The sequence below is a fragment of the Bufo bufo genome, chromosome 2 (assembly GCF_905171765.1).
Source record: "Bufo bufo chromosome 2, aBufBuf1.1, whole genome shotgun sequence".
In the NCBI taxonomy this organism is placed as follows: Eukaryota; Metazoa; Chordata; class Amphibia; order Anura; family Bufonidae; genus Bufo; species Bufo bufo.
In genome coordinates, this window is record NC_053390.1 from 524,123,683 (window position 1) to 524,146,128 (window position 22,446).

Sequence of the window (22,446 nt, forward strand, 5' to 3'; positions counted from 1 at the left end):
CTTGTGAGGTTTCAGTGTCTGAACAGAAGCTGGCACCCCATCTGGACTTATCACGCCACTTTTAAGCACGACAGAATACCACACGTACACACAGGGCTGCAGCCATGCTGAGATGCTTTACTTTGGTGGAGAGCCAGAAAATAAATTGGATTCAATTATGTAAAAAGAGCAGCATGACATATAAACATTTACCATAAACTCTACACACAAGGTAGCTACTGTATGAGACATATGAGACAAAGTAATGGATTGTCCCACCATACAAGATCTCTAGTGGACTACTGTGTACTTTCAGTATTGGCCTCTGGGAGGCTCTGGCCCACTGACTCCAGCAGACGTCATGTCTGAAGCCAAGCCAAGACAGGCCTTTATTCACTTAGGTCAGAAAACCTTGTGTGAGTGTTGTCGCTTTGAAGACTATAGACATCTCTGGGGGCATTTTATTTTATCACTGCATTCTACTTATTTTGGGTTAAAAATATTTTTTTTATTGGTCTTTTCAACAGTTTTCTCTGTACAGCTGTCTGTCTCTTTCTGTTTATACTGAATCCCATCAGACAGCAGCTCTGATGGCTCATTTCCCTTATCTCTGAACTCCTGACAGCTCATAAACACTTACTGCTGCAAAATTCTTATCAAACTGATAAGAATATGGCTTAACCCATTCCTGACATGCTTGCTGCGACTGGCCAGTGAATACAGGTGGGCACAGACGGGTGCGATTGGTGCTAAAAAGGACAGCACCAATCACCCCCAAGGTTGGACAGGGACACCAGTGTTTGGCATCCCCTGTTAGTGCTGCGATTGGCTAGTATGCCAATAGCAGCGCTACAGAGGCAGAAGAAACAGGAAGTATCCCATTGCACATAGACTGCGTGCAGAGAGGTTCTTTTATGCTGGCTGGCTGGGACATGTGGTGCATGTTGTTGTCTTCTGTATATATATATACAGTACAGACCAAAAGTTTGGACACACCTTCTCATTCAAAGAGTTTTCTTTATTTTCATGACTATGAAAATTGTAGATTCACACTGAAGGCATCAAAACTATGAATTAACACATGTGGAATTATATACATAACAAACAAGTGTGAAACAACTGAAAATATGTAATATTCTAGGTTCTTCAAAGTAGCCACCTTTTGCTTTGATTACTGCTTTGCACACTCTTGGCATTCTCTTGATGAGCTTCAAGAGGAAGTCCCCTGAAATGGTTTTCACTTCACAGGTGTGCCCTGTCAGGTTTAATAAGTGGGATTTCTTGCCTTATAAACGGGGTTGGGACCATCAGTTGCGTTGAGGAGAAGTCAGGTGGATACACAGCTGATAGTCCTACTGAATAGACTGTTAGAATTGGTATTATGGCAAGAAAAAAGCAGCTAAGTAAAGAAAAACGAGTGGCCATCATTACTTTAAGAGATGAAGGTCAGTCAGTCAGCTGAAAAATTGGGAAAACTTTGAAAGTAAGGGCTATTTGACCATGAAGGAGAGTGATGGGGTGCTGCGCCAGATGACCTGGCCTCCACAGTCACCGGACCTGAACCCAATCGAGATGGTTTGGGGTGAGCTGGACCGCAGAGTGAAGGCAAAAGGGCCAACAAGTGCTAAGCATCTCTGGGAACTCCTTCATGCCAAGAGTGTGCAAAGCAGTAATCAAAGCAAAAAGGTGGCTACTTTGGAGAACCTAGAATATGACATATTTTCAGTTGTTTCACACTTGTTTGTTATGTATATAATTCCACATGTGTTAATTCATAGTTTTGATGCCTTCATAGTCATGAAAATAAAGAAAACTCTTTGAATGAGAAGGTGTGTCCAAACTTTTGGTCTGTACTGTATATATACACTGCTCAAAAAAATAAAGGGAACACTTAAACAACACAATGTAACTCCAAGTCAATCACACTTCTGTGAAATCAAACTGTCCACTTAGGAAGCAACACTGAGTGACAATCAATTTCACATGCTGTTGTGCAAATGGGATAGACAACAGGTGGAAATTATAGGCAATTAGCAAGACACCCCCAATAAAGGAGTGGTTCTGCAGGTGGTGACCACAGACCACTTCTCAGTTCCTATGCTTCCTGGCTGATGTTTTGGTCACTTTTGAATGCTGGCGGTGCTTTCACTCTAGTGGTAGCATGAGACGGAGTCTACAACCCACACAAGTGGCTCAGGTAGTGCAGCTTATCCAGGATGGCACATCAATGCGAGCTGTGGCAAGAAGGTTTGCTGTGTCTGTCAGTGTAGTGTCAAGAGCATGGAGGCGCTACCAAGAGACAGGCCAGTACATCAGGAGATGTGGAGGAGGCCGTAGGAGGGCAACAACCCAGCAGCAGGACCGCTACCTCCGCCTTTGTGCAAGGAGGAACAGGAGGAGCACTGCCAGAGCCCTGCAAAATGACCTCCAGCAGGCCACAAATGTGCATGTGTCTGCTCAAACGGTCAGAAACAGACTCAATGAGGGTGATATGAGGGCCCGACGTCCACAGTTGGGGGTTTTGCTTACAGCCCAACACCGTGCAGGACGTTTGGCACTTGCCAGAGAACACCAAGATTGGCAAATTCGCCACTGGCGCCCTGTGCTCTTCACAGATGAAAGCAGGTTCACACTGAGCACATGTGACAGACGTGACAGAGTCTGGAGATGCTGTGGAGAACGTTCTGCTGCCTGCAACATCCTCCAGCATGACCGGTTTGGCATTGGGTCAGTAATGGTGTGGGGTGGCATTTCTTTGGAGGGCCGCACAGCCCTCCATGTGCTCGCCAGAGGTAGCCTGACTGCCATTAGGTACCGAGATGAGATCCTCAGACCCCTTGTGAGACCATATGCTGGTGCGGTTGGCCCTGGGTTCCTCCTAATGCAAGACAATGCAAGACCTCATGTGGCTGGAGTGTGTCAGCAGTTCCTGCAAGACGAAGGCATTTATGCTATGGACTGGCCTGCCCGTTCCCCAGACCTGAATCCAATTGAGCACATCTGGGACATCATGTCTCGCTCTATCCACCAACGTCACGTTGCACCACAGACTGTCCAGGAGTTGGCAGATGCTTTAGTCCAGGTCTGGGAGGAGATCCCTCAGGAGACCGTCCGCCACCTCATCAGGAGCATGCACAGGCGTTGTAGGGAGGCCACACACACTACTGAGCCTCATTTTGACTTGTTTTAAGGACATTACATCAAAGTTGGATCAGCCTGTAGTGTGTTTTTCCACTTTAATTTTGAGTGTGACTCCAAATCCAGACCTCCATGGGTTAAAAATTGTGATTTCCATTTTTTTTATTTTTGTGTGATTTTGTTGTCAGCACATTCAACTATGTAAAGAACAAAGTATTTCAGAAGAATATTTAATTAATTCAGATCTAGGATGTGTTATTTTTGTGTTCCCTTTATTTTTTTGAGCAGTGTATATATATATATATATATATATATATATATATATATATATACACACACACACATTTTACTTTACTGATTGTATCAGTGCAGGCTTTTTGTTACTGTAGGAAAACATTATTACATACCCAAATAAAAATAAAAATGGCCCATCCATCCTAATGAATGTATTCAGCTGAGAAGGCATACCCCATTATTGCCAAAGAAACTGGCCAAAGGGAGAAGAGGATGACACATTCCTCTACTCCTCTCCCTCATCCTCCTCATCCTGTGATGAGGGACCTCAAGAAGGTGGAAATCTTTATCTCTAAAAATATTATAAATGTAAAGGTGGCCCAAACTGTATGCCAGTAATGTCTGCAATTTGTAATAATGTATGTATGTAATAGTAATAATGTGATTTGCATCCCACTTAGAAATAATGCTTCCTAAGTAAGCCCCATCCTAGCAAAAGCTCCTCTTTAGTGGCCTCACATTGTAATAATGTTCCTTACGTAAGCCCTATCACAGTGAGAGTGCCCCTTTAGTGCTCTCACATAGTAATAATGCTCCTTACGTAAGCTCCAACACAGTTAAAGTGCCCCTTTAGTGCTCTCACATAGTAATAATGCTCCCTAAGTACGTGTAAGCCTCATCACAGTAGAAGGGTCTATTTAGTGCCCTTGCATAGTAATAATGCTCCTTACGTAAGCCCCAACACAGTTAAAGTGCCCCTTTAGTGCTCTCACATAGTAATAATGCTCCCTAAGTAAACTTCATCACAGTAAAAGCGTCTCTTTAGTACCCTCACATAGTAAAAATGCTCCTTATATAAGCCCCAACATAGTAAAAGTGCTACATTAGTGCCCACTGTGAGGCAGTGACAGGCCTCATAGCTGCTAGGGGAGATTTATGGCAGTAGTTTCCATGTCTTCCCCGTCAGTCATCATCAGGTCTGAGGCAGCACCAGGTGACACAATCAGTCTGGGATAAGAGCCCAGCCCAGACTGTCAGTCAGGGAAGAGATTCTTTGTGCAACAGAGTCCTGCTGGAGGCTCTGTAAGAGTGGTCTCAGCCGGGCTGTCTGAGGGGGCACGAGGCTAGGTGATAGCCTGAACTTTGGGGGACTCCGCGAGGTCTAGGAAACAACGGTCGCAAGGTGAGAGTTGGCAGTACTGCTGGACCCCATATCCTCAAAGGTACTGGACTGACTTTGTTACAGCCTGGAAGTGAGCTGGACTATTGGCTGGAAAAGCCGCATGTTATTACCGTGTGTGAACGGTGCTTTAAGTGAGGTAGGGATATTTCATGTTTAGTTAGAACCCAGACGGGCAAGGTGTTACTTTATGTTTTGTTGTTGTGAAAATAAACCTCACGTTTGGACCTGCAATCCGGCTGCTGTGAAGATAATTGTGAGAATGACCCCCGAAAAATAGCTAATCCCTCACACTACACATAGTAAAAATGCTACCCACCGTAAGTAAGCCCCAAATACAGAAAAAGTGCTCCTTTAGTGCTCTCATATAATGTTAATGATCCTTTTTTTTGACTGAATGTGCAACAGAGGCTCCTGACAGATCCTCCAGTACAGATGTGTTCCCTTACGTCCTACCAGCAGCACAGATGGGGTTAACCACCCCCTGTGGACTGGTAGGACCGGCTGAATTATTAATGAGCCCAAGTAAATCATACAATTAAACAATTAAATACCCCCTATAAAGGAGGGAACCACCGCCAGCCTACTGTGTTTTTCTGTCCTTCCAGACAGGTGGTCTGGCGGTGATTCCCTTCTTTTTTTGGAGGGGGAAATCTATCTTTCTTTTCATGCGCGGGTCCTTTGGTCTTCGGTTCTGGCAGCTTACCGGCTGTCGGCACCGTGCTATCGCACCTTGTTTTGCTCCTCTTGGCGGCGTCCTCGGTCCCATTATACACGGCCGATGGGTGCTGCCATCTTCCGGACGTGACGTCGTAATGGCTTCTGACATTACTTCCGGGTATTCCTAGCGGCTATGTTTAATGGTCGCCGAGGATCATATTTTCTTCTTCCTCCTGTTAGGAGGATTTTTGTTACTTTCTTCTATACCATGCTAGGTAGCATTTCTTATATTTATAAGGGTTTAGTCTATTTAAGGAAGCATTGTGCACCAGCTTGGTCTCTGGCTGCACATGCTCCACAGCTAGCTCCCAGAGTCCCTTATAAGCTTGTATTTTTTCTGCTTATAGGTGCATTTGTTCTTGGATTACCTTTCTTCTGCTACCTCCGGTGTGCCTCTTACCTTTCTGATTAGTAACATTTGTTTTAACATACAAATATATTATTGTCTTTTCCTCCCGCAGTGATGTCTTCTCCGCAGGATCCTGATAGCAGAAAGTTGGCTTCCAAGAGGAAGCATTTATCTTGCTACAATTGTAGCACTCCTTTGGAGGATTGCTATCCCTACTCTAGGTGTGACAGCTGCCGAATGAGGGTCCAAACTTCTGGTGAACCTACCATGCAGGATATGTATTCATGGGTGAAAAGCTATGTGGATGGATCCCTCAGGGGAGTCATGAACTTGATTGATGAGAGGCTTCCTGCTCATCCTGCTCCTGTCCAGACGCCTATGGAGACCTCTGCTCCGGTGGAGAGACCCTCTGTGGTCTCCTTAGTTTCTTCCTCCTCAGAGGAGGAGCATACCTCGTGTTTTTTTCCTCGAGAAAAACCACAGAGACTACTCAAATCCATCAGGTCGGGGGACCATGATGTTGACCCGGGAAAGCCTTCCGATCCCGCTATTCTGGCACCACGTGTCTTTAAAGCGGATGAGACCCTCCTCTCTGTCATGTGTACAGAGTGGAAGTAACCTGAGAAAGGTCCGGTTCTAACTAAACAATTTAGAACCATGTTCCCTATGGCAAGTCCTTGGTGGAATCGTGGGGTTCCATTCCCAAGGTGGACATGGCAATAGCCAAATTGTCCAGATGCCCTCTGGTTCCGGCAGACGATGGGTCTTGTCTGCAGGATCCCCTTTACAGGAGAGCAGAGTGCACTCTAAGAAGAGGTTACACAGCAGCCGCAGCATCCGCTTCTACAGCCATTGCTGCTACCAAGGTTTCTACATTCCTCTTGACTCACCTGAACCACATTCAGACTGACATGGATCAGAAGGTGTCTCGTGATGACATACTGGCTGCCTTCAAGACCATTAACCTGGCAACAGATTTCCTGTGCGATACCGCGCAGCTTCAGCTAAAATTAGCAGCCAAATCCATGGCCCTTGTGTCAGCAGCCTGTGGCCCTTATGGCTAAAGCCTTGGGTCGCTGACAACTCTGCTAAATTCAATTTATGTGGCCTTCCCTTTGAGCCCAACCGTCTGTTCGGCTCGGAGCTTGATAAAATTATGGAAGGCCTATCAGATAAAAAGGGGAAGAGTCTTCCCCAACAGTCCTTTCGAGGGCGGGGCAGACAGGACCGTGGCGGTAGGTCTGGCCAGCAGTCAAGATCTCGAAGGGACTGGGGAGCGCAGCGAAGGGGTTCAAGGCGCTCTCGCGGAGGAGCCAAGGATAAAAGAGCCACCTCCTGACTACAGGCCTCCTCGAGGCTCTTGGATGTCTCCCGTTACTCCTGCCGTCCTGCCAGAAAGCTTCCCCTTTCCTCTGCCTCATCTACCTGTTAGAGGCCGTCTCTCCCACTTCAAAAAGAGTTGGATCCAAGATATTTCAGATCCCTGGGTCCTGAATATCATCTCCGAAGGTTATTTGATCAATCTCATCTCTCTTCCTCCAGACAAGTTCATCAAGACCAAGCTCTTACAAGCTTCCAAGCAGTCATTCTGGAGGCCTACATTCAGGACTACATCCGCAAGAGGGCTCTGGAGGAGGTTCCGGCAGGGGAACGGGGCTTAGGGATCTATTCACGTTTTTCTGGTTCCCAAAGCGTCAGATCTCCAGATGATTATGAGATGTTTTAATCAGTATATAAGGAAGGTGAAGTTTCGTATGGAAACCATCAAGTCAGTGGTTCACGTTCTCAGTCCTGGGGATGTGATGGCAACCCTGGACCTCAAGGATGCATATCTGCACATTCTGATCCATCCTGCTTCCAGGAAATATCTCAAGATCGCGGTCCAGGTGTCGGGTGTTACCAGACACCTTCATTATTTTAAAAGAGAGATAGGGGACGGCTCACCTCTGATTATATGATGGTAAGGTGCACCAAACTGATGTTGTACCCAATCACCAAAAAACAATTGTATAGAAAATAGAATGGGCACTCTTATATCTGGTTCAGTAGGTAGGCAATGCGACTCAAGCAATATGATAATGTTGGGTAGATTTATTGGTAGCAGTATATGACAATATGCAATTGGTAATGAAAACCTAATACCTCAATTCTCTAAATAAATGGATAAAACACACATAAAATTGATATATAAAATACACATAAAACCATCCACTGTTATAGCTAGTGGAAAGCCAGAGGTCCAGTCCAACTTGGATAGGAGGGACACGATGTTAGTCCACTATCTAGAACAGCGGCTAGCAGCAAGTATACTTCCAGAGAACTGTGTGAATAAATATATGTTCAAATAAATGTTCAAATAGATGAAAAATTTCTTTGAAAATATTCAAAGTGACGTGTTAAAACTGGTGATTAAGTGGCCGATATATAAAGGTTACAAGGTATATAGAATCAAACATATAGTGCAAACACTAAAAGTGAATTTATATAAATATATAAATGAATATAAATAAATAAGTAAGTATCTCTGGTAAATCAATATAATTGCTGACTCCCGCTTATAATGGTGTTCCACAAGAATATCACTATCAGTTAGAAAGTGTGTGGTCTGGATCGCTGTTTAATCCACACAATTGTCCGCAAATAGAATGTATTAGAGCAGGTAGGCTGTATCTATGAACGGCCACGGCAATAGTATGGATGTATCCAATAGTATGGCAATTCAATAAAGCAATAATGTCAATGTGGCAAACAATGTATCGGAGTGCCTGGACAGCAGTGCATATGTATCCAGCTATATTGTATCAGTCCACATATGTCGGAGCTGCTAGCTTTTACTCACATATATTCCCACCGTGGCGTCCCACGAGGTGTAAGTTCGGGCAAGCTTGTTTATCTATAGCGCAACTGCGCTTAGACGCTTGTACTGCTGTCTCTCTCCGGCTGTGAATACAAATGCTGGCTATGTCGCAATATCAGTCCACGTCCGGTTTCCTTAGTTGGAATCAGTGTTCCACCTGTCTAGGTCAATGCTAGTGCCGGAACATCAGATGCATCAGTCAATTTTAATGGCTCCAAGTAGCTCCGCAGCTCAATTTTCTTTCAGAGCTGCAGTCCTGGCATCCTTAAGAAAGCGCTTACTCAATATCGTATAAGATTATTGCCGGTATATTGTCAGGTCCAAATGTCCTTTGCCAGACGCGTTTCAAAGGCTTCCTGCCTTTTTCCTCAGTGGCTAATTTGGAACTGACTCACTGACCGGCTTTTTAACCTCCATCAGGTTCTTTAGTAAACCTGCAATGGACCCAAATGGATCTGGGTTTCACAGGCGCATTTAGTTGGTATTGCGATAATCATGCGGTATATATGCGGTTTCTTGTACAGCCGTGCGTTTTTTTATACAGCATTGTGTTTTTTTGTCTTCTGTGTCCCTATATTCACCTGCATCATTCCACATAGCAGATATTTTATTTTTCTGATTGTGGTTAGATCTTATATGAATAAAATCCTATTATATAATTTATATAATAGGATTTTATTCATATAAGATGGAGGTTAAAAAGCCGGTCAGTGAGTCAGTTCCAAATTAGCCACTGAGGAAAAAGGCAGGAAGCCTTTGAAACGCGTCTGGCAAAGGACATTTGGACCTGACAATATACCGGCAATAATCTTATACGATATTGAGTAAGCGCTTTCTTAAGGATGCCAGGACTGCAGCTCTGAAAGAAAATTGAGCTGCGGAGCTACTTGGAGCCATTAAAATTGACTGATGCATCTGATGTTCCGGCACTAGCATTGACCTAGACAGGTGGAACACTGATTCCAACTAAGGAAACCGGACGTGGACTGATATTGCGACATAGCCAGCATTTGTATTCACAGCCGGAGAGAGACAGCAGTACAAGCGTCTAAGCGCAGTTGCGCTATAGATAAACAAGCTTGCCCGAACTTACACCTCGTGGGACGCCACGGTGGGAATATATGTGAGTAAAAGCTAGCAGCTCCGACATATGTGGACTGATACAATATAGCTGGATACATATGCACTGCTGTCCAGGCACTCCGATACATTGTTTGCCACATTGACATTATTGCTTTATTGAATTGCCATACTATTGGATACATCCATACTATTGCCGTGGCCGTTCATAGATACAGCCTACCTGCTCTAATACATTCTATTTGCGGACAATTGTGTGGATTAAACAGCGATCCAGACCACACACTTTCTAACTGATAGTGATATTCTTGTGGAACACCATTATAAGCGGGAGTCAGCAATTATATTGATTTACCAGAGATACTTACTTATTTATTTATATTCATTTATATATTTATATAAATTCACTTTTAGTGTTTGCACTATATGTTTGATTCTATATACCTTGTAACCTTTATATATCGGCCACTTAATCACCAGTTTTAACACGTCACTTTGAATATTTTCAAAGAAATTTTTCATCTATTTGAACATTTATTTGAACATATATTTATTCACACAGTTCTCTGGAAGTATACTTGCTGCTAGCCGCTGTTCTAGATAGTGGACTAACATCGTGTCCCTCCTATCCAAGTTGGACTGGACCTCTGGCTTTCCACTAGCTATAACAGTGGATGGTTTTATGTGTATTTTATATATCAATTTTATGTGTGTTTTATCCATTTATTTAGAGAATTGAGGTATTAGGTTTTCATTACCAATTGCATATTGTCATATACTGCTACCAATAAATCTACCCAGCATTATCATATTGCTTGAGTCGCATTGCCTACCTACCTTCATTATTTTGCCCTTCCTTTTGGCATTTCTTCTGCCCCTCACACTTTTACCAAAGTGGTGGTTTCTGTGGTGGCGGCTTTAAGACTTCAGAGACTGACCATCATTCCTTATCTGGACGATTGGCTTTTGAAAGCCTCTTCTCCAGCGGTAATATCCCAGCATCTTCATGTAGCATTCTCCTTTCTGTTCAGCTTAGGTTGGATCATCAACTGGCAGAAGTCGAACGTGAGCCCGTCAACTTCAGTAAGATATCTAGGCTTCATAATCAACTCCGTTGGGATGTCTCTCCAGTTGTCTCCAGAAAGAAGATCCCGGATACAGAACACGGCAGAGTTCCTATCCGTTCCCCGGCGAGTCCCAATTCGGAAGATGTTGGGCCTCATGTCAGCGTCTGCGGAAGCAGTCCCTTGGGCTCTGTGGCACCTCCGCCCTCTACAGTCGGAGGTCCTCTCCAAATGGATTGGCAGCCCTGCCAGGCTAAACTCCCTGTGCTCCCTGTCTTGGCGAACTCGGTATTCCCTCAGATGGTGGATCCATCTTTTAGACGGGAAGTCTATGACCCAGCCAACCTGGATCATATTGACAACAGATGCGTCCCAAGTAGTCTGGGGCACTCACCTAGACGATTCTCCAGTTCACGGAGCCTGGTGTCCTCAGGAGCGGCTTCTCTCATCCAATCTCCACGAGGATTCGAGCTATCCAGCTAGCCCTCCTTCACTTCGCCCCTCAGATCCGGGGCAAAGCTGTGAAAGTCTAGTCAGACAATATGACTGTGGTACTTTACATCAACAAGCAGGGAGGCACAAGATCACTTCCCCTCCTATCAGAGATCGGGGTGATTCTGGATTGGGCAGAGTTGAACCTGTCCCATTTATCTGCGATCCACATTCGAGACTCCCTCAATATGATAGCGAATCGGCTGAGCCGCGGTCTTCCAACAATGCAGTGGTCTTTACATCCGGAGATATTCAAGCAGATAGTCCTCAAGTGGGGGATCCCAGAGGTGGATTTCATGACAACAAGGTTCAACGCTAAGGTGGGGAGGTTTTGCTCCCTTTACAGGGAGGACAACCCCCTGGCGATAGATGCTCTGTCAATATCCTGGAGGTTCAGGCTGGCTTACATCTTCCCTCCGTTTTCCATGATTCCGAGGGTATTGATGAAAATCGTTTAGGATCAGGCCTCGGTGACAGCTAGCATACCGTTTTCGCCGAAGAGATCTTGGTTTACCCATCTCAACCAGATGAGTCGAGGGCAATATTGGAGGCTCCCCCTCAGCAGACCCTGGTGTCGTGGGACATTCAGTTCTACACAGATTCAACCTGACAGCCTGGAGGTTGATCAGCCTACTCACGGATTATGAAGATATTCTCATCCTGGTGTACCTCAAGGGAGGTGGTGTCTGCAGATCCACCCCTCTCCGCCATCCTTCAGTTCCTGCAAGACGCCCTTGACAAAGGCCTTGCTCCATCTACTCTGAGGGTTCAAGTTTCATCCATCTCAGCCTGCCTTAACAGGTATTTTTCTCAGGACCCGCTCATCAAACGGTTCCTTAAGGGAGCTGAAAGATTAAAGGCTACAGTACTGAGACCCATTCATCAATGGGATTTATCAGTAGTCCTCAAGGGGTTAGCATCTCCCCCCTTTGAGCCTTTGGAGGAGGTGGATTTCAAGTTCATCACATGGAAGCTTGCTTTTCTTCTTGCAGTGAATTCGGCCAAGAGGGTCTCCGAGCTTCAAGCTCTCTCAGCACACGAGCCCTATACCATCTGTCACGGGTAAGGAAGGTAGAGAGGAAGTGCACCCCCTAAACTGCCACCCGCCCTAGGTGACGGGGCGCAACTGGGCGACAGGCCCTGACCTACGTCAGTGTAGAGCAGAGCGAACAGAGAAAGAGAGGAACAGACAGCCAAGGCAGAAGGTGGTACACAAGACTAAGGCAAACGGATAGACAGGGAAGTAGATAAGACAACAGTACCCAGTGATGGGAAAGGCAATGGCGGGTGTAACGGTCGCATACACACACACACAGGGGGGAGGGAAGTGACCACTGCGCTCCACCCTTACCCCTGGCACTGCCTACTTGCCTCGCGAGTCCTAATGACAGGGGACAACTGGACGGCAATCCCTAACTTGGAGTAAGTGCAGGGATGACAGACAGACAAACAACAGGACGTGAACGGACCGAGTCAATACCAGGAAAGCTGCAAAGTACAAATGGAGCAAGCAGAGAATTGTCAGGAGAAGCCGGGGTCATAAATACCAGGAGAGCAGAGAAGTACAAGAGGAGTCCTAAGAGAGTAGTCAGGTGGGAGCCGAGGTCACAATACCAGGATACCAGGACGGATGCGCAGTACAGGAGGATCAGGCAAAAGGATGGTCAAGGAACAGGATCAGGTAAGTATTCAGCAGTCCAACAGATAGCCAGGAACATAGAAATTAACAGGCAACCTGTAGCCAGCAGGCTGCCTGTATTTATAGTGGGGAGTGAGGGTCATGTGACGTGGCCAGCGTCACATGACCGACAGACCAACCAGTCAAGCACCGAGTGATCAGCTCTGCGCTCAAGGCAGACTTAGGAGCAGGGAGCCACCCAGCTAGTAAAGCCGCCCTGGGAATGAGGTCAAACACAGATCCTCATTCCCAAAGCTAAGCAACAGGTCTGCGGGCGATGGGGGACCGAGTGCACCTTCGGAACCCCGTGACAGCGGGTCAACTAGACAAGGTCGGTCCGGGAGGTCACGTCAAAATAAGGGATGAGCCGAGGTCAAATCCGAGAGATAGCGTAGGTACCAAGGGATCGGGCAAAGCAAGGTCAGGAAACAAGCAAGGTCAATACCAGAGGTCAAGTAGGAAGCAATAATAATAATACACACAGACCTAGAGACGAAAATCACAGGCAACCTGTAGCCAGCAGGCCGCCTGTATTTATAGTGGAGAGTGAGGGTCATGTGACGTGGCCAGCGTCACATGACCGACAGACAGACAAGTCGAGCACCGAGTGATCAGCTCGGCGCTCAAGGCAGACCTAGGAGCAGGGAGCCTCCCAGCTAGCAAAGCCGCCCTGGGAACGAGGCCAAACACAGATCCTCGCTCCCAAAGCTAAGCAGCAGGTCTGCGGCTGATGGGAGACTGAGTGCGCCTTAGCCGCCGTTTTACAGTACCTCCCCTTTTACGAGGGGTCACCGGACCCAAGCATTGTGGACGAGATTTCTCAGGGTGTTCCCGGTGAAACCTAGCAACCTGGAAGCATGCATCCTGGACACAGGTACCCAGGACCTCTCCTCAGGTCCAAAACCTTTCCAGTGGACCAGGTATTGAAAGGAGTTTCTAACCTTTCTAACATCCATGATTCTAGAGATGACAAATTCTTCCTGACCTCCAACCTCCACAGGTGGGAGAGTTTTTTTTAGAAGGAACCACTGGCGACACATATTTCTTGAGTAAAAGACACAGGGTTAATAACCTCAATAATATTATATGGTCCTATGAAACGCGGAGAGAATTTTCGAAAACAATGTTTCAAAGAAAGATTCTTAGTCGACAACTATACTTTATCGCCGAGTGCGAAATTTACTCCCTTGGAACGTTTCTTATTGGCATGTCTATGCTGAAACTCCTGGGCCTTTTTCAGGTTCGCTTGAACCTCCGCGCAAACTGTGCACAGTCTAGAGGTGAAAGAATCTGCCTGTGGGTTGAGTGAGAACGCGGAGGAATTAGAGCTAAAACGAGGATGAAAACCACTATTACAAAAAAAAGGAGATACTCCCGTGGACGAATTAACCCGATTGTTGATGGCAAACTCACCCATAAAAGCTGATTGTGCGATACATAACACCTCAGGAAATGTTCCACTGCCTGATTTAACCGTTCCGTCTGCCCATTAGTCTCTGGAAGGAAAGCAGACGAGAAGGATAAAGAGATGTCTCATCTTTGACAAAAAGCTCTCCAGAATCCGGAAACAAACTGAACGCCCCTATCAGAGACGATATTTTCAGGGACACCATGCAGGCGTACCACATGTTCAATAAACAAGGATGCTAAGGTTTTCGCATCAGGGAGCTTACTTAAAGGAACAAAATGCACCATCTTGCTAAAACGGTCAACCACTACCCAAACCACTGACTTCCCCTCTGAGGGGGGCAGGTCAGAAATAAAATGCATGGAAATGTGTGACCATGGTTTGCAGGGAATGGGTAGTGCTTGTAGTTCACCAGCGGGATGTGTTCTCAGGGTCTTAGATCTGGCACATACCTCACAAGCCAAAACATAAGATCGTACATCCTTAGACAAAGTAGGCCACCAGAAGGACCTCAGCAGCAATTCCTTAGTGGAAGCGATGCCTGGATGACCACACAGAACAGAGTCATGACACTTACCCATAAGACGAAAACGAAAATGCTCGGGAACGAACAACTTATCTGAAGGAGTTTGTGGAGGAGCAAGTTGCTGAGCTCGTTGAATTTCAGAGGAAAGATCCGAGGATATCGCTGCCATAAAGATGCTTGCCGGTAAGATGGGTTCAGGAGGAGCAACAGGAGGTTGGATGGCATTAAAACTCCGGGACAAGGCATCTGCTTTAATATTTTTACTTCCTGGCCTGAAAGTAACAGAGAAGTTAAAACGAGTAAAAAATAGAGCCCACCTAGCCTGCCTAGGATTAAGGCGTTTAGCCGCCTCAAGAAACACTAAATTCTTATGATCAGTGAGGACCGTAATACAGTGTTTAGCCCCTTCTAAAAAATGCCTCCATTCTTCAAATGCCCATTTTATGGCCAGTAACTCGCGGTTTCCAATGTCGTAATTTCTCTCCGAAGGAGAGAGCTTGCGAGAGAAGAAGTCACACGGTCTTAAATTTGTAAAGTTGGAAGACCTCTGGGAAAGAATGGCCCCCACACCATCCACCTCCACCACAAAAGGTTCCTCAGGATTAGGCTGAACCAAGACTGAGGCCACTTGAAAACAATTTTTTAACGTCTCAAAGGCCTGACAGGCCTCCAATGACCAGTTGACAAGATCAGACCCTTTCTTAGTTAACTCAGTAAGGGGCTTAGCGATAACAGAAAAATTCTTTATGAATTTACGATAAGAGTTGGCGAATCCTAAAAAGCGTTGAAGTGCCTTTTACCGCTTCACGTCCGCCCATAGGATATAAACGTCCTATGGGTGGACGTCTATTTCTGAAAGCACGTTTTAGAACGTCCTTTCAGAAATAGCAGCTGCACGCTAATCGTGCAGCTGCTGATCGGGTTGCCTGTCGTCAGTGACAGCAGGGCAACCCTAAGACAAGGCAGGGACAGTGCCCAGGTGTCCCTGCCTTCCGGATCGCTGCAGACACAGCGCTCACCGAGCGCTGTGTCTGCAGAGAAGGAAGCGCTGTGCGCTTCCTGTTCCGGCCCGGCGGTCATGTGACCGCCGTGACCAGAGTGTGCAGGAGCTGTGTGAGGTCTTTCAGAGACCTCGATCAGCCCTGCTCTGAGGCTGTACAGCGCTGGATTGCTGCTGTACAGCCTCTCTAGGGGTGCATTTGTCCTGTAACTGGGGCTACTATGTCAGCCCCAGTTACAGGAGAAATCAACAGTGAAAAAAAAAAAGTGAAGCAAATGTCCCCCAGAGGTCTTGTATGACCTTATGGGGGACGAAAAGTGTAAAATAAAAAAAATAAAAATAAAAGGTTGAAAATAAAAAAATAAAAAAAAATTTCACATGTAAAAAAAAGTCCCCAAGTAAGGAATGAAAAAAAAAAGTTAAAATTAGAAAAAATAAAAAAAAGTATACATATTAGATATTGCCGCATCCGTAAAAACCAGCGCTATAAAAATATCACATGACCTAACCCCTCAGGTGAACACTGTAAAAAAAAAAAAAAAAAACTGTGTCAAAACAAGCAATTTTTGTCACCTTGCATCACAAAAGGTGCAACACCAAGTGATCAAAAACGCGTATGTCCCACAAAATAGTACCAATAAAACCGTCACCTCATCCCGCAAAAAATGAGCCCCTACATAAGAAAATCTCTCAAAAAATAAAAAAACTATAGCTCTTAGAACATGGAGACACTAAAACATCATTTTTTTGGTTTCAAAAATGCTATTATTGTGTTAAAGTGAAACAAATAAAAAAAAGTATACATATTAGGTATTGCCGCGTCCGTAAAAACCAGCTCTATAAAAATTCCACATGACCTAACCCCTCGGGTGAACACCGTAAAAATAAAAAATAAAAAACTGTGTCAAAATAAGCAATTTTTGTCACCTTGCATCACAAAAGGTGCAACACCAAGTGATCAAAAACGCGTATGTCCCACAAAATAGTACCAATAAAGCCGTCACCTCATCCCGCAAAAAATGAGCCCCTACATAAGAAAATCTCTCAAAAAATAAAAAAACTATAGCTCTCAGAACATGGACACATTAAAACATAATTTTTTTGTTTCAAAAATGCTATTATTGTGTAAAACTTTAATAAATGAGAAAAAGTATACATATTAGGTATCGCCACGTCCGTAACGATCTGCTCTATAAAAATGTCACTTGACTGAACCCCTCAGGTGAACGCTGTAAAAATAAATAAATAGAAACTGTGCTAAAACAACCAATTTTTTGGTCACCTTGCCCCATAAAGTGTTATAATGAATGATCAAAAAATCATATGTACCCAAAAATAGTACTAATAAAACTGGCACCTTATCCCCTAGTTTCCAAAATAGGGTCACTTCTTGGGAGTTTCTACTGTAAGGGGGCATCAGGGGGCTTCAAATGGGACATGGCATCTAAAAACCATGTGGAGTTCCTTTTCTTCTGCGCCCTGCCGTGTGCCCATACAGCAGTTTATGACCACATGTGGGATGTTTCTGTAAACCGCAGAATCTGGGTAATAAATATAGAGTTTTGTTTGGCTGTTAACCATCGATGTGTTAAAGAAAAAAATTGATTAAAATGGAAAATCTGCCCAAAAAGTGAAATTTAAAAATTTGATCTCCATTTTCCTTTAATTCTTGTGGAACGCCTAAAGGGTTAACAAAGTTTGTAAAATCGGTTTTGAATACCTTGAGGGGTGTAGTTTCTACAATGGGGTCATTTATGGGGGTATCCACTATGTAGGCCCCACAAAGTGACTTCAGACCTGAACTGGTCCTTATAAAGTGGGTTTTGGCCTTCTAACGTCCTAAAAAAATAAAATGACATTTCCAAAATGATGCCAACATAAAGTAGACATATGGGGAATGTTAAATAATAAATATTTTATGAGGTATCACTTTCTGTTTTAAAAGCAGAGAAATTGAAATTTAGAAAATTGCGAATTTTTCAAATTTTTGGGTAAATTTGGGATTTTTTCATAAATAAAGGTGAAATATTTTGACTCAAATTTATGATTATCATGAAGTACAATGTGTCACGAGAAAACAATCTCTGAATGACTTGGATAAATAAAGGCGTTCCAAAGTTATTACCACATAAAGTGAGATATGTCAGTTTTGCAAAATTTGGCCTGGTCAGGAAGGGGGCAAATGGCCCAGATGGCAAGTGGTTAAGGAGGATAGTCTTACCCAGTCTTGGATAGCCTGAACCTTACTGGGATCCATTTTAAAAGAATGTGGAGCAAGAATGTAAGATAGGGAATCTCTTGAACTCCAAACACACATTTCTCCAATTTAACGGACAGATAATTCTCCCTGAGGATTCTAAGAACAGATCTGATGTGAGATACATGGGTATTCCATAAAGAAAGAAATATATCACCAGTCCGCAATAATGCTATGCAGCAGGTCCGAAAAGTGATGTGGGTTCAATCACGTTATAAACAGGTACAATATATGGGGTTCGGACCGCGCTTCTGGTCCAGGTCAGTGTGCAAGTTCTTAGTCCTTCTTACTTCCTTGTTTACAAAGAGAGCCTGAGGGCTGCAAATATCCCTCAAGTAGATATCACAATGCGAATCACACAAGGCGTAAATGTAATCCCTCCGTGGTAAGTTGTTCTTGTTCTATCGGAACAGCCACGTTTCCATGCAATCTGGTTAGATCCCCACACGGACTCAAATGATGTATACCTCAGACAAATCTATATTTCTTTTCTTCAGATTCCTGAAAATTTTCTGTGGACAAGAATGGCTTCTGCATTAGTGAAGCTCCGTATATACTTGTTTAAAACTTTTTATTTGTCCATACTTACAAGACAACTTTCTTAAAACAACTTTTAAAAACACATAAAATTACCAGCATCTGCTTGTAAGTATGGACAAATAAAAAGTTTTAAACAAGTATATACGGAGCTTCACTATTGCAGAAGCCATTCTTGTCCACAGAAAATTTTCAGGAATCTGAAGAAAAGAAATATAGATTTGTCTGAGGTATACATCATTTGAGTCCGTGTGGGGATCTAACCAGATTGCATGGAAACGTGGCTGATCCGATAGAACAAGAACAACTTACCACGGAGGGATTACATTTACGCCTTGTGATTTCTACTTGAGGGATATTTGCAGCCCTCAGGCTCTCTTTTTAAACGAGGAAGTAAGAAGGACTAAGAACTTGCACACTGACCTGGACCAGAAGCGCGGTCCGAACCCCATATATTGTACATGGGTATTCCAGTCAGGTGAAAAGACAAGAATATCATCAAGATAAACAATCATAACTTTGCCGATAAGTTCTCTAAAAATGTTGTTCATAAAGTTCTGAAACACAGCTGGGGCTTTACATAGACCGAATGGCATAACAAGATACTCAAAGTCTCCCTCTGGGGTATTAAAGGCCGTTTTCCATTCATCACCTGCCTTTATACGAATCAAGTTATAAGCCCCTCTCAAATCGAGTTTAGAAAACCAAGAAGCACCCAAGATCTGTTTAAATAAATGAACGGGATGGAATATTGATTCCTAATAGTAATTTTATTCAAGTTTGTATAATCAATACAGGGTCTGAGACCACCGTCCTTCTTCTTAACAAAAAAGAACCCAGCTCCCAAGGGCGAGGTGGAGGGCCTAATATGTCCCTTCTTAAGACTCTGCTGGATGTAGTCTCTCATGGCAGCGCGTTCAGGACCAGAGAGATTGTAAATGCATCCCTTAGGAAACTTGGACTAGGGAACTAACTCAATAACACAGTCATAAGGCCTATGGGAGGGAGAGTGTCGGTCTCAGCAGTGGAAAAAACATCATGAAAATCAGTGAGGAATGGCATCAAAAGAAACTCCAGCTTGAACTACAGTTAAGCAAGAACTCCAGTTGGAACCCCATCTCTCTAACTCGCCCGAACTCCAGTTTATGACCGGATTATGTTGCTGAAGCCAGGGCATGCCAAGAACTACTTGTACCGGAAGATTCTCTAAAATGAAAAAATAAAATTTCTCAGAGTGGCAGACCCCTACAGACAGGGTAATCTCGGGAGTACGGAGTTTTATCGTTCCCCCAGGAGGGGAGTAGAGTCGCTAGCAACCACCTGGACTGGGGTGGACAATTTTTGTATTGGGATCCCTACCCGTTCAACAAATTTGAGATCAACAAAACTAAATGCTGACCCAGAATCCACAAAAGCACTTCCTGACCCCTTTAAGACCCCAAAGGAAATTGAGACAGGCAGCAATAGTTTGCTTCTTACCACCTCTGGGAATACCTTGTCCTTGGATCCCTCTGATTTGGACGATCTTCCGGATGGAGGAGCTTTGGGACATTGACGAACCCAGTGGTCGGAATCGCCACAATAAAAACAAGAGCCGCGACGACGGCGTAGTTCTCTTCGCATCATCCCGAGCTACATGGGCTCGTCCAACTGAGCCTCCATCTTGGGTTCGGTAGGAGAAGTCTCAGGTTTGAGATGGGGATGAGGAGAAAACAAATGCTTCCGCTCTCTCTCTCTAATCCGTCTGTCTAATCTGATGGCTAAGGTCATGGTCTCCTCTAAAGAGTCAGGACTGGGGTAGCAGACCAGCATATCCTTCAACCTCTCTGTCAACCCTGCTCTAAATTGGCATTTGAGAGCAGGTTCGTTCCAGCCCGAGGGAACGCACCACTTGCGGAACTGGGTGCAATAATCTTCCACGGGCCGCTCTCCCTGGGTAAAGGCCTTTAGATTAGATTCAGCAACAGATGCCCGGTCAGGCTCATCGTAAAGGACCCCTAGTGGCTGGAAAAAAAAAAAAAGAGGTCGACAGAATTGAGACAAGGGGAGTCAGACGGCAAAGAACAGGCCCACTCCTGGGGGTCCCCTTGAAGCAAAGAGATGATTATCCCAACCCTTTGTGGGTCAGGGCCAGAGGAGTGAGGTTGTAGTCGGAAATAAAGTCTGCAGCTCTCACTGAAAGCTCAAAAATTCCGGCAGTCACCCGAGAACAGGTCAGGTAATTTAATATGCGGTTCTACCTGAATGGCGGCGGGAACGAGAATGGGGGGTGTCTGGGCGGTCTCCTGTACCTGTAACCTCTCCCATAATTCTTGCACAATTTGGGCAAGACCCTGCACATGCTTGGTGAGACTCTGTAGAGGGTCCATGTTAATGCCAGAATATGCCAGTAGCACAAAGGTTAAGAAATGACAAGCTCAGAATGGATTAGGCAGTGGCTGAGGGACAGACAACAGAGGGTTGTAGTCAATGGAGTATATTCAGACCATGGTCTTGTGGGTAAGTGGGATACCTCGGGGATCTGTTCTGGGACCCATACTGTTTAATATCTTTATAAGCGAAATTGCAGAAGGATGGTAAGGTGTGTCTTTTTGCTGATGACACAACGATTTGTAACAGGGTTGATGTTCCTGGAGGGATACATCAAATGGAAAAGGATTTAGGAAAACTAGAGGAATGGTCAAAAATCTGGCAACTAAAATTTTATGTTGATAAGTGCAAGATAATGCACCTGGGGTGTAAAAACCCAAGAGCAGAATATAAAATCAGTGATACAGTCCAGTATCTGAGGAAAGGGATTTAGGGGTCATTATTTCAGAAGACTTAAAGGTAGGCAGACAATGTCATAGAGCAGCAGGAAATGCTAGCAGAATGCTTGGGTGTGTAGGGAGAGGAATTACCAGTAGAAAGAGGGAGGTGCTCATGCCGCTCTACAGAGCACTAGTGAGACCTCATTTGGAGTATTGTGCTCAGTACTGGAGACCATATCTCCAGAAGGATATTGATACTTTGGAGAGAGTTCAGAGAAGAGCTACTAAACTGGTACATGGATTGCAGGATAAAACTTACCAGGAAAGATTAAAGGACCTTAACATGTATAGCTTGGAAGAAAGACAAGACAGATGGGATATGATAGAAACTTTTAAATACATAAAGGGAATCAACAAGGTAAAAGAGGAGAGAATATTTAAAAGACGAAAAACTGCTACATGAGGACATAGTTTTAAATTAGAGGGGCAAAGGTTTAAAAGTAATATCAGGAAGTATTACTTTACTGAGAGAGTAGTTGTCACGGATGGTGTACAGGAAACAAGATAATACAATACAAACAATGACTCACTGGACCCACAACTAAGGAACAAAAGGGAGACCCCTGCAATCGACCTGCCGCTCTCCCTTATTGCTCAGCCTATGCGACCACCCCAAAGGTGGATGGGCGCATATCCACGTACCTCGGCTATCTTAGACCTGAAGGCCCTACAATAGTGAGGGGACACGACCACCGGCTCCCTACACAGACACGGAGGGAGTCAGGGTCACCTGGATCCAGAAAACAGAAAATCATAAATACATAAACAGAACTTATCTTGCAGACGACTGTGGACAGGGAACTGGGAGCTGGGAGCTGGGAACTGGGAACTGGGAACTGGGACAGCATGCACACACACTCCAGGAAGTTGTATCAGCCGCACACTACTGCCTTATGGGTAGGAATTTAAAGGGAAGTAATCAGTCCGACTGCATGACAGCTGAGATAGACTAACGAGGTGAGGAACAGAAACCAAAACAAAGAAACTCAAGGAGGAGGATCTGGACGGCTCCTGTCAGAGCTTCTCAGCTGTCTGGTTGTGACAGTACCCCTCCCTCTAGGAGTGGACTCCGGACACTCAGGGCCCACCTTCTCAGGATGGGACCTATGGAAAGCCCTGATGAGACGAGAGGCCTTA

At 44.8% G+C, this 22,446-nt stretch overlaps 1 long non-coding RNA gene across 1 annotated transcript; it reads left to right on the top strand.

Moving 5' to 3' along the window:
* The first annotated feature begins 210 nt into the window (after positions 1-210).
* LOC120991654 lies at positions 211-18,486 on the top strand. The gene is made up of 3 exons (XR_005776751.1): positions 211-220; positions 1,552-1,554; positions 18,185-18,486. It is a non-coding gene; the product is annotated as an uncharacterized LOC120991654 (long non-coding RNA).
* Positions 18,487-22,446: the final 3,960 nt, after the last annotated feature.